Source organism: Macaca thibetana, chromosome 7 (assembly GCF_024542745.1).
Source record: "Macaca thibetana thibetana isolate TM-01 chromosome 7, ASM2454274v1, whole genome shotgun sequence".
Lineage (NCBI taxonomy): Eukaryota > Metazoa > Chordata > Mammalia > Primates > Cercopithecidae > Macaca > Macaca thibetana.
In genome coordinates, this window is record NC_065584.1 from 80,356,375 (window position 1) to 80,368,487 (window position 12,113).

The 12,113-nt window shown below is 33.5% G+C and overlaps 1 pseudogene; it reads left to right on the forward strand.

Moving 5' to 3' along the window:
* The first annotated feature begins 10,727 nt into the window (after positions 1–10,727).
* On the forward strand, positions 10,728–11,246 carry LOC126959953 (leydig cell tumor 10 kDa protein homolog; annotated as a pseudogene).
* Positions 11,247–12,113: the final 867 nt, after the last annotated feature.

Consider the following 12,113-nt stretch of genomic DNA (forward strand, 5'->3'; position numbering starts at 1 on the left):
GTGGCACTAAGAAAAATTGAATTCTCAAATAAATTAGGCTTTTCACATTTCTCAAAAGAGTATCCACATTTACTGCAGGGCAGCCCAGGACTGCCTACTGCAATAACTGAACTCATATACCTCGAGTGCTTGAAAAATGGCTCAAAATTTACTGCACTCCTTACCTAGCCATCTCTTGATCTTTTTCCATCATCAAAATACACATAAACATGTCTGCTAATAAGTTTCAGAAAAAAATATCCTGCTTATCACAGATCCCAAGGTATATAAGCAAGTTAAGAAACTTAAAATGATATGGGATTATATACATACATGACTAGTAACCTTTTTCAAAATTATTATCACTGTTTAGTAATAGTTTATTGTACCTATTTGTTCCTACCTGTATTCTCTTCTTTCTTACCAGTTCTATCAATACTCCAATGACTGCGATTAAGAAGACATAAAATGACTTGAAAAAATATTCCTTCAGCTTGTGTCATGTGTATGATTGCTTCTCAAAAGGAAAAGGTGAAGCTAATTCTCCTCACACAGGATATAATTCGGATTTTGAGCTTGAGGCCCTGATCTGTACTAGGCTACCATATTCATTTTCATCTGTGAAGGCTTCAATTATAAGTATATGGTAGGAGAAATTGTGATCAGTTTTATATCTTCCCATACATTCGCTGCATTCTTTTTGCTTGTTCTTGACAATACTTCTGATCTGTTAGAATTAAATTAGAGGAAAATCTTTATCCTCATCATTTCTCTAACAAGGGACATTTTAAATAGATTTTGGTTACTGTTGAAACTGTAAGAACTGACCTCTGAATGTCCTGAAGGAGAAAGCTCTCATTCATTGCCAGAAAAGGTCTCTTAGGGATCTTCCTACTTCTATTTGGCTGGATTTCTGAGACTGAGAATTTTTGTACACCACAGAGAAGGTTATCCCTCCTGGTATAATCATCCTATCAAACAGTCATTTATCCTGAACAATGCTGTGCTGCTGCCTACATTTAGTCTCATAGTGAGAATAAAGTTATTTCTCATGAAATCCCTTAATAGATATCTCTACAACTACTTTTTTTATTGTAAATAAGATGCTAGGTAGTAATAAAACATGATAAGAAGTAAAATGCATTAATGCTCTTGTTAAATCTCAAGATGGTGTTGTACCTTAAACCAACATTTTTCAAAACAGGTTTCTTACATTTAAATAGATATAACTCAAAATTATTTTATTTAATAATTTGACTTTCATGAGTATGTGAAATAAATGACAAAGAAAGAATTAAGGAAATGTTGATTTTAAGCATTAGGTAGACTGCCTGAATTTATAATATAGTACCATAAGAAGAGCTGGAGAGAAATCATTATTTCTCTATGAACTATAGTTCACAATTTAGTGAAGAATCACATCTGATATTTGAACACAGCATTTGAAAACTCCATCAACAAAAAGGAAATCATCAAGAAGAAAGACAGAGGGACTTTTTTCATTTTAATATCAGAATAGATTTGGATAAATTGAATGTCTTTATCTCAGAATTTTGTTTGTAATATGCAAAGTGTCAAACAACTCCCTTTTTTCCATAGCAAAATGATTGAAGCTTTTCACAAATTTGTGTATATAAAGTGGCCAGATATATTTCAAAGATGTATTTATCTTTTGACCAGATTTAGCCAAAACTGCAAAATAGGTAAATTTTTCATTGAACTCTTCACTCTTCACTCAGCTTTTCCCTCTTATATGCTATATCACATCTTCCAGAACAACACCCATCATGTGTCCTCTAAGTCTCTTCCCTTCTAGTCATATTAAGGAAAACTGATAAACACATTTAGATCAGATTTTGATATTTCAATATTTTAATTCTTATTTCCTCATTTACTTATTATAAATGCTATGGAAGAAACTGATAATTTCTACTGTATTGTCCACTTCTTCCTGGAATGTTTCCCAGCCTCTGTTGCAAGGAAGTATAGACATGACTGATTACTATCCAGAAATGGTCATGGGAGTACCATGTGTGACTTTCAGGCATGGACCATGACGCCATTTGTGGTGTTTTTCCTTCTGGCAGGGTAGCCTGAAAATGCTCATATTGACCTTGGAGGTCACACATCAACAAAAGCAGAGACTCCATCAGTCTGCATTATTGCATTATCATGTAGAAAACAATACTCGCTGCTTAGCTGAAACATCTTTCTTTGGACAGTTACACAGAAAGTCATAAAAATATATTCTGTTTGATTCATTATCTGTCTATATGTTTCAGTATAGCCCATGATCATTTTCTCTTAAGATCCATAAGATGTTACTCCTCAGAAATCTGCTAAATGTTGTCATATAGTAAGACAAACCAGATTGATTCCTATTTTTTGTGATTTATTGTTGCCTAAGTACCAATAGAACTCTTTCTTTATCTTAGCAATATCTAAAAGCAAAGATCCCCCAAATTTCCATAGGATACATTTATACTCAGTTGCTTTCATAATGATATAAAGATATCAACTAACAACTCCTCTTGGAAAAAATAAGCCATTTAATCTGGAGGTTGAGTTTTTATCTAATTATTGTATTACATTTTTATGTTTTTAAATAATTTTCAGGTGCACCAATTATGTATATATTGTAACATCTTTGCCCCACATCTTTATCTATTACTATTACCATCTCTTCAGTTACATTTATTTATTTATTTATTTTAATTTAATCTACTGCAAATTGGAGGATTTTTCAAACATAACATCCCTCTCATAACTCTCTTTTCAGGTGAATTCTTTATAATCCTTACTGCTTTTAATTTACTTTTTCTATGTTTTTCTTTAAACCTTCATTATTTCACTAGAAGGGAAAAAATAAATAAGAAATCAATGTTTATTATTTCATATGACTGTATTCTTTTTTCTTGGCTATCAAATATTGTTCATTGACTATTTTTTAAGAAACATATTCTCTCTTTTATAACAGGGAATCTCATTCATTTTTTTATTATATAAAATTTCTGCATATATGATTTTTACCATTTATTTGTTATATTAATTACCTCTAACTTATCCAGGGCTAAATTTTGTGATGTGCTTTTCTTACCATTAATAATATATAGCTAAAGAATCTCTCCAGAACAGTAATTTACCTAAAGATAATATGTTTAATGAATTAGGGACTAACCTGAAGGCAATCAGAAAAAAAAGATTCATTTTTAAGAAAGACTATTGGTAGAGAGAAAGAATGTGTGTGTGTGTGTGTGTGTATACATATATATTTATTTAATTCTACCAATTGTAGATATTATATTATATACATATAAATATATATATATATAAAATTCTTCTCTGTTATGCAAAAACTACAAAATTTTGTGAAATGGCTTGAATATCTGTAGCTTTTGGTATCCACAAGGGGTCCTGGAGTCAATCTTCCATGGATACTGAGGAACAACTGTATACACACACACACACACATACACACAAACACATGGTACATACAGTATATATGTATATGTACACACATATATACACACAGTACATATATGTGTACATCTATATGTACACAAATATAAGTGCACACATATAAGTTGTGTGTGTGTGTGTGTGTGTGTGTATATATATATATATATATATATACACATTTGCCCCTCTGCATCCATAGAGGATTGGTTCTAGGATCTCCTTTGGATACTAAAACCTACAGATATTCAAGTCCCTTTTGTAAAATTTTGTAGTTTTGCATTTAACCTATGCATATCTTCCCATATACTTTAAATCGTCTTTAGATTAATTATAATACCAAATACAATATAAATGCTATGTAAATCATTGTTATCCTGTATTGTTTAGAGAAGACTGAAAAGAAAAGTACATGCTCAATATAGACACAACTATCTATTTTTTCTTTTGAATATTTTTCAATCTAAGGTCGGTTGAATCCACTGATGCAGAACCAGGGATATGGAGAGTCAACTGTATCTGGGACTATAGTTCCACTAGATAGAACTGTAGGGCAGATATGGCTAATGAACATAACACACAGAGAAGCCATTCTTGTTTTCTGCAGCACAAATTCCTAACTCAAACCAATGACCTGAAGTTAACATGGGACTGGCAAAAAGACATGGTATAGTGCTCTAAACATGTGGAACCATTTCTTTTAAAATAAATTTTATGAGGTACTAGGTTCTCATCTAATTTGACCCTTGTAAAACTGATTCCATCAATTTTACAGGCATATCCAATGCAAACCATTTAGGAAGAATATCTTCATTTTCAATTAGGTTTCTTAGACATACTTTGGAAAATAACAGAGGAAAAACATTTAAATACAAATTTTGTACATACATTCATTTTCCAAATTGTAAAACAAAATCAAGCAGGTCATTTAATAAGAGAGACCAGAAACATTAATTATTGAAGGGCTTTTTTGTGTCCCAGAAACATTTTGATGGTACAAAAGAGTACAGATAATTTGAAGTGTGAAAATACACTGAGGAATGTATTATGTAGGTTTTTTGAACTGACCTAAGAAATTTGATATATCTTTTATATACATATATACAAATATGTATATGAGTCCAAGACTGGTACATACCTCTAGATTTTGAAGAAGAAAGTTAGAAACCATTTTTAAGAATATTGGTAGAGAGACCAGAAAATTATCTTGAAATAATCCAAGTGTATTAGTCCTTTCTCATGTCCCTGTGAAGAAATACCCAGGACTGGGTAATTTATAAAGAAAAGAAGAGGTTTAATTGACTCACATTTTCACATTATTGGGAAATTTAAAATTTAAAATCATGGAAGAAGGCACCTCTTCACAGGGGCAGGAGAGAGAATGAGTGCAAGCAGGGGAAATGCCAGACACCTATAAAACCATCAGATCTCATTAGAACTCACTCATTATCATAACAGCATGGAGGAAACTGTTGGGGTCCACGTGTTTCCTAAACAAAGGAATGAACACACAAGACAACACAGGATGAGACAAACATGGTGGCCGCCCCGAATGGCACGCTCTGTTTTATTTTATACAGTTGGTTGTGGAATGTTGCCAAGTCACAAGACACGTGTTGTTTTTCTGACCTTTTCCTGACTTTCTGGTTTCTCAAGATGTTTACACATTAACCAGTCCCCAGGGTCTGCTGTTTGCAGCTGACTCCTTTGTCCTCCCTGTTTGCAGGGAAGGAACACCCTGCTTTGTTTGCAAGAGCAGGACTTATCGGGAACATCTCCTTTGCGAGCACGTAGTCCTCTACAGGAAACTGCCCCCATGATCCAATCACATCCCAATAGGTGCCCCCCATGACACATGGGGACTATGGGAACTGTAATTCAAGACAAGATTTGGGTGGGGACACAGCCAAACCATATCATTCTGACCCTTGCCCTTCCCAAATCTCATGTCCTCACATTTCAAAACAAAATCATCCCTTCCCAATAGTTTCCCGTAGTCTTAATTCATTCCCGCATTAACTAAAAGTCCAAGTCCAAAGTCTCATCTGAGACAAGGCAAGTTCCTTCCACCTATGAGCCTGTAAAATCAAAAGCAAGTTAGTTATATCCTAGATACAATGGGGACACAGGCATTGGATGAATGCACACATTTCAAATGGAAGAAATTGGCCAAAATGAAGAAGCTACAGGTCCCATAAAAGTCTGAAATCCAATAATGCAGTCATTATCCTTTAAATGATCTCCTTTGACTTCATGTCTCACATTCAGGTCACACTTATGCAAGGGGTGGTTTCCCATGGCTTTGGGCAGCTCCAAAGACTGGAATGATATGGCTTGGCTGTGTCTCTTTGGTGATAACATTCCTCCCTCTGGAACTAAGACCTTTAGGCCAGCAGAACACAATGTTGTGGAAACAGGAAGCAAAAATTTTGCTAGAGGGTCATGAGGTGTGCCATTTCCACTCTAAGTAAAAGCTAATTCGTGATCATTTTAACACTGGCAGTGGAATAGGGTGGAAAATCTGTATTCAAGAACAGGTTCTGTAGTAGATTTGAAGAAATGACTATAGAAATGTCTATGAATTTGAGCTATGGTGAGAAAGAAAAATAGAGATGAGAGTAAGTGATAATGGAATGTGTTGACAGGAGAATTTACATATATTGTATAATATATTGGAAGAGTAAACCATAAATCTTATAATAGTTTGATTTGAAGTAATTCTGAATGGGAATTCAATATGAAAATATTTGTATGAACTTTCATAAATGTAATTGATAGTTCCCAGCTAAAAAACCTAAAATTATCAGCTAATAATATTCTGTTAAAATTTGTCAAGTAAGGCTTTAACTAAGCATATAAATTAATCAAGTTAAACATGGCTAGGAAGCCCAGCATTTGACATGTGGGTAAGGGAGCATGACTTACAAAGGGAAGAATTGTCAGAAATGTTGTAAGAGAGACAGGTGCTATCAGAAGAAATAAATTGCAGAAGCTAATGGAGAACATATTATGAAACACGGAATATGGACAACACTATCAAATGCTGCATATAGATAAATTTGCAAAGATAGAAATTTCTATACACCAACAAAAATAATTTTAGGTAAGCCAGAAAGTGTAAGTAAGCCTATATCAAACATTTTGATGGTACAAAAGAGTACAGATAATAACAAGAGAATGAGTGAAAAAGTTTGATTAATGGCCAGACATTAATGTTTTAGGAAATGTATGACATTGAAGAAGCTGAGAAACTAAGCATAAAACATCATTTCAAGATAATATAAATATGGAATAAAGAATAATTTTTAAATGAAATGTGAGATTAAATATTTTTCTTGCTTTTTAAAAATTTTATAAGAATGCTGGTAGACAGAAATTAGGAGAAAGAGAGGGAACAAAGGATCAGAGAGAAAAAGACAAAAGGAAAAAGAGACAGAGAGATAGTAACAAAGGTAAGAAGGGGTGCATAATTCATGACAAAGACTTATAAAAGGCAAAAAAAAAAGACCCATGAGATTTGAAAAATGATAGGTATTTCAGTCTCTTTGATAGAATGGAAAAGGGAAGTTTTAGATGTGTTTAGAAAGTAAAGAGGATGGTGGTGTGTGTGAATGTGTGTGTTTGTTCTACCACTATTTTCAATCTCTAAAATATGAGGAATGAATATTGCCTTTAAAAGAGGAATGCAGTGCTACTACAGACTTAAAACTGTTTTCTGCAAATTTTTGCATAAGTTTCCTGCCATAACATAAACCTTTATCTTAGATAAAGATAAGCTAAGGATCCTATGCTTAGACTCCAGTTATGTTAAAAGTATAGATTTGTAACGATACTTTGTCTTCAAGGTATGGTTGCATGTATACTCTTATCTAGCAATATCAACCAATGTTAAAGAAATAAAGTTGATAATGAATGGCATGTTTCATTCAATGTTTAGAATGGTCAGAGTTTAAGGATGAAAATGAGGTTGAGATAATTGATAGTCATGAGGAAAAAGGGTTGGAAATAAATCTGGAACCCTGGGTTATGCGGTTCTTACTCTGAGAGCTATTATTCTACCTAAAAACCATAGTGAAAAATTCCTGCATGAATATGTTTTCCTATACTGAAATGTCTTAGTCTCTTTATCTATGCTTTGCATCTTCCTGCATTGTCACAGAAATTAATAGGCATTCTTTCATCCATGTCTAAATGTGTTACCTCTGTGTTCTTTGAATTGTCTTTCTTCTCCATAACAGTGGCACAGGAACCTCCTTCTCTTGTTTTTTTTTTTTTTCTATTCTCACAGACATTTCAAAATTTTTATCCTCCACTAATTTTTGCATGTGGTTTCAGGTATTCACAGACAGTTCCTTTATATTTTCTTTCTCTTTACCTTCAAGTCAACATAAGCATTCTATCTATCTTGTCAGAAATATCCTTCTATCTTGATAGAAATATCATATTTTCAAAGACATAGTTTCATTGAAACTATTTTCAAAGAAATTGATTCTTTCAAAATATTGATCACATACATACCCCCTCTTTATTTAGTCTTCTTCTGACATCACTGTATTTCAGAAATAAAATTAAATTACAAAGTAAACTCTGATCATTTTGGCACTTTCCATCATCCTTGACCTCTAGTAGTTGTTTAACCTGACTACGTATGGCAGCCAGCATCTCCCCTAGTGATACCTACCTGCTGGCATTTATACTTTTGTGTAGCCTCTTTCCAGACTGTAACTGCATTGATCTGTATGACCACTACAATATGGTAGAAATGATGACATGTTACTATTGAGACTATTACGATACACATTAACTCTGGGAGAAGCCAGCCGCTATGTTGTGAACAGTGCTATAGAGAAGCCTGTTTGGTAATGGTCTAACATTTCTATCAAATTCTATTTTATTTTTTGCTAGCACTTACAATCTAAATTTTCTTGTGCATTTATTTCTATAAGTCTATTATCTGTCACCCTACTAGATTACATTGTCCAGAACAGCAGAAAATTTTATTATTTTTTATCACTGTAATTCAAAACCTAGAACAATATCTGGCATAGAGTAGTTAAAGAAATGCTTATTGAATAAAAGAGTTTAGATGTGTCATCCTCAGAGAAGCAAATATAAGAAAGTATTATTACCCATTCCCCCATGTCCCACAAGAAAAGCATGGTGAGTTTAAATGTGGCAATCACATTTCACTAACATTGCATAAGTAAAATTACATTCGATAAATAAAAGCTTACACATAATTATTTTGATGAAGTTTATTTAAAATTATTCCCTGGTTATTAGCCACTTTGATGCCCTTAGTATATATATTATTTTGACACTGACATTCCATTTCAGAATGTTTAAATGATTTCTTTATTATTTTCCCAAATAACTGCCTCCATGTTTCGCTAACATATATTCTTGTTGACAACACCACGATATTCACTTCACAGTTCTCACAGCTGAAGGGAAGAAAAGGAATCAGCTTGCCATACCACAATCCCAATATCTCTCAAAGAAACCAGTGTTTTAGTACTTGACATCTAGACATTGATTTGGCCCCTTGTGGCTTATAGTAGATTAAATCAACAAGGCTTTCTGTAAGTGAAAATCTCTGATCTGTTGATTTTTCTGGCAGAATCAAGGAGACCATGGTCTACTGATGCATGCTATAGTTTTGTGCAACTTTAAAATTATAGCGAGTATGGCCATCAACATTATCGTTAAGAATATTCATTAATTACACATACATACTTTTCAATAACACTTTTTATCATTGTTTTTGAGTCCTTAGAATTTCTGAAGACACTTTTTACATAAGAATTTAAAAATGCTTATAAAATAAAAAGCTAGTCTTAAAGATCTCAAGTGAGGCCATTGAAATACAAAATCTAGAAGTCATTCCAGAAAAGTCAAGCTTACTATTCTGTAAAAGGTCCAGAATATCTTTAAGATAAAAAGTTAATACATAATAAATACAAGTTATGACCATTTACAATCCTCTTAAAGTCAGAAAATCAAAAAAGAAACTGTGTCACCAAATTTTGTACTTGCATAAATTAATTAACACAGTATAAAGCATGATTTATTAATACTTGTTAAGATTTGAACTAATAGGATGAAAAGAGCTGTTTAGATACTCTAAATGAATGGTGTTACAATGGCTCTACATTTTTGAAATCCCTCTTATTTTATTCTGTATCATTTGCTCTGTAATCAGTGGTTAAGTTTGAATTAATTTTCTTTCCCCACAGAATTATTGGATTTGGCACATTTCATTATAACAATGCTATTACATTTATATTCGTTAAGCCCCCTTATAATTTCTACATCCAAGCCTAGTAACTCAGTAGCACTTACAGTTGTATTTGCAACCTGTGTTCCACTTGGAAGTACATGTCCTGAAGCCAGTTTTGTAGAGCTTGATCAACTGAATCACATACCTTTCAGAGGTGAATTTGGATACTACAGTCAAATTTTCACTAAATTATTAAGATGTGCCTTGTCTGTTTTATTAATGTATTATAAGAATTAATTAGTAATAGGTTTTCAATTCCCTTGCCTTGGCTTTATGCAGTTTGTAAGTGATTTCACAGCTTCCAGATAATTAATTCTGCTACTATTCTTTGATCTTTAATCAACATTTCACATTCCTCTGTTTATTTCTAATGGTACCCTGCAGCTTTTAAATTTTCTCTATTCCCACTTTCTTTTCAAGGCCTAAAAGCAAAGCTTAATATTCTAGGTAGAACAACAGGAACAAATCACATGTGCTTCAATCTTAATAGAAAAAAACAAAAATAAATTAACTAACTAAATAAAAATAATTGAAGAGAAAATACACACACACACAAAATTATCCTCTCCTTTTACCAAATCCTTGGAATCTATTTACTACTCTTACTCAGGCTCTCTAAACTTTAACACAAGTTTACAAAATTATAATTTTGTGCTATAAGCTTACCAAATTTACCTATTATAAAAATTTAAAATCTTAAGATAATAATAAATATATAGGTGTGCCCTTGGTTTATAAAATATGTCAAAAAGACTGTGAGATCTAAAACATATGCGAGAATTTGGGGCAGGTTTTTACCTTAAAAGGAAAGAAGCATAAGGTACCCATAATATCCCTACATCCCAACAGTTACCGTTCTACTATGGCTTTGTTTTTAAATAGAAGAGAAAATTACAGTAAATCATTTTGTGTTCTTCTGCAGATAATTAAATATAAAATAGGGATTAATTTTACTAACCAAGATCAAGCATGCTCTAAAGAACACACAGCCTCTTCCGCTGCGTGCCGGATCATGGCGCAGCGGCAGCGCAAGTTCCAGGCGCGCAAGCCCGCAAAGAGCAAGACGGTAGCGGCGGCCTCTGAAAAGAATCCGGGCCGAGAAAAGGCGGTCGTGTTATGGCTCCCAAGAAGGCGCGCGTCGTGCAGCAGCAAAAGCTCAAGAAGAACCTAGAAGTCGGAATCCGGAAGAAGATCGAACATGACGTGGCGATGAGAGCCAGCAGCATCCTGCCCAAGAAGCTGGCACTGCTGAAGACTCCGGCCAAGAAGAACGCGGCGGCTGCCGCCACTTCCTCCTCCTCCGTCCTCCGTCCTCCGTCCTCAGCCTTCCTGAGGACGCTGGCCCCAGTGCAGGCCAACACCCCACCCCCTACCTCCATATGGGATCTTACAAGTGATCCCACAGTCTGCACTGTCAGGAAGAGGACCCCGTCCCCCAGCACTGGACTTCACCTAGAACTTTAGTGGGGGCCAAGGGTGCTGAGAACCCAGCAATGATCAGGAAGATACAGTCACCAACTTCATCTGTCCCCGTGCCCCTTCCCAGGTCCTGCCTCCACAGGTTTAACCCAGAACTATAAACCTGGCTTTGTCAAAAAAAAAAAAAAAAAAAAAAAAAAAAAAAAAGAAAAGAAAAAAAAAAAGAAAGAAAAAAAGAAAAGAAAAGAAAAAAAGAAAGAAAAAAAAATACAAAACCATTTTACATTAAATCAGGGTTTTTTTAAATGTGGATAATTTGGGTCTTACAGGTAGAAAAATACATTATGCCGTATGTTGGAGTTATAAATGTAAAACATACTCTAAATTTATTTAGATATAGAAAAATTCTACTGGTATAGTGTTTTACTAAATGGTAAACGAGCAGTGAGTTTTAAAGTTGACAAATCATTTTTTAAATTAGATAAATGCATTACCTGAATCATAAGTTGATAAAATATAGTGTAAAAACACCCTGATTATGAAACACATCTAATTGGAGATGATGCTAAAATACAAAGACTTGGATTGAAAAAGTTTGGGGCTGAACTCAACCAAGAGACTCATCATGCTGTTATCTAAAATCCCTTAGTTTATTATGAAAAAGAAGTTTCTTTACAAAACTGGTAGAACTATAATATCTAATACATTGTTCAAAATAAAGAAATGACAGTAACAATTTATCAAAATTTACAATTGCCTAGACTTACTATAGCAGCTTATATAAATTGCATTTGATTTTACTCATTTATTTTTTAGACAATATTTGTCTTCATATTTCTGGCTGTATCTATGTCTTAATAAGAAAATGTGAAATTTTAAATTCAAAATGCCATTGACTTTCTTTTCTAGATAAAATGAAACAAGTTACAGAACTTCAACACTCACACTGAAACAATCAGATTAAATTTGAATATACATT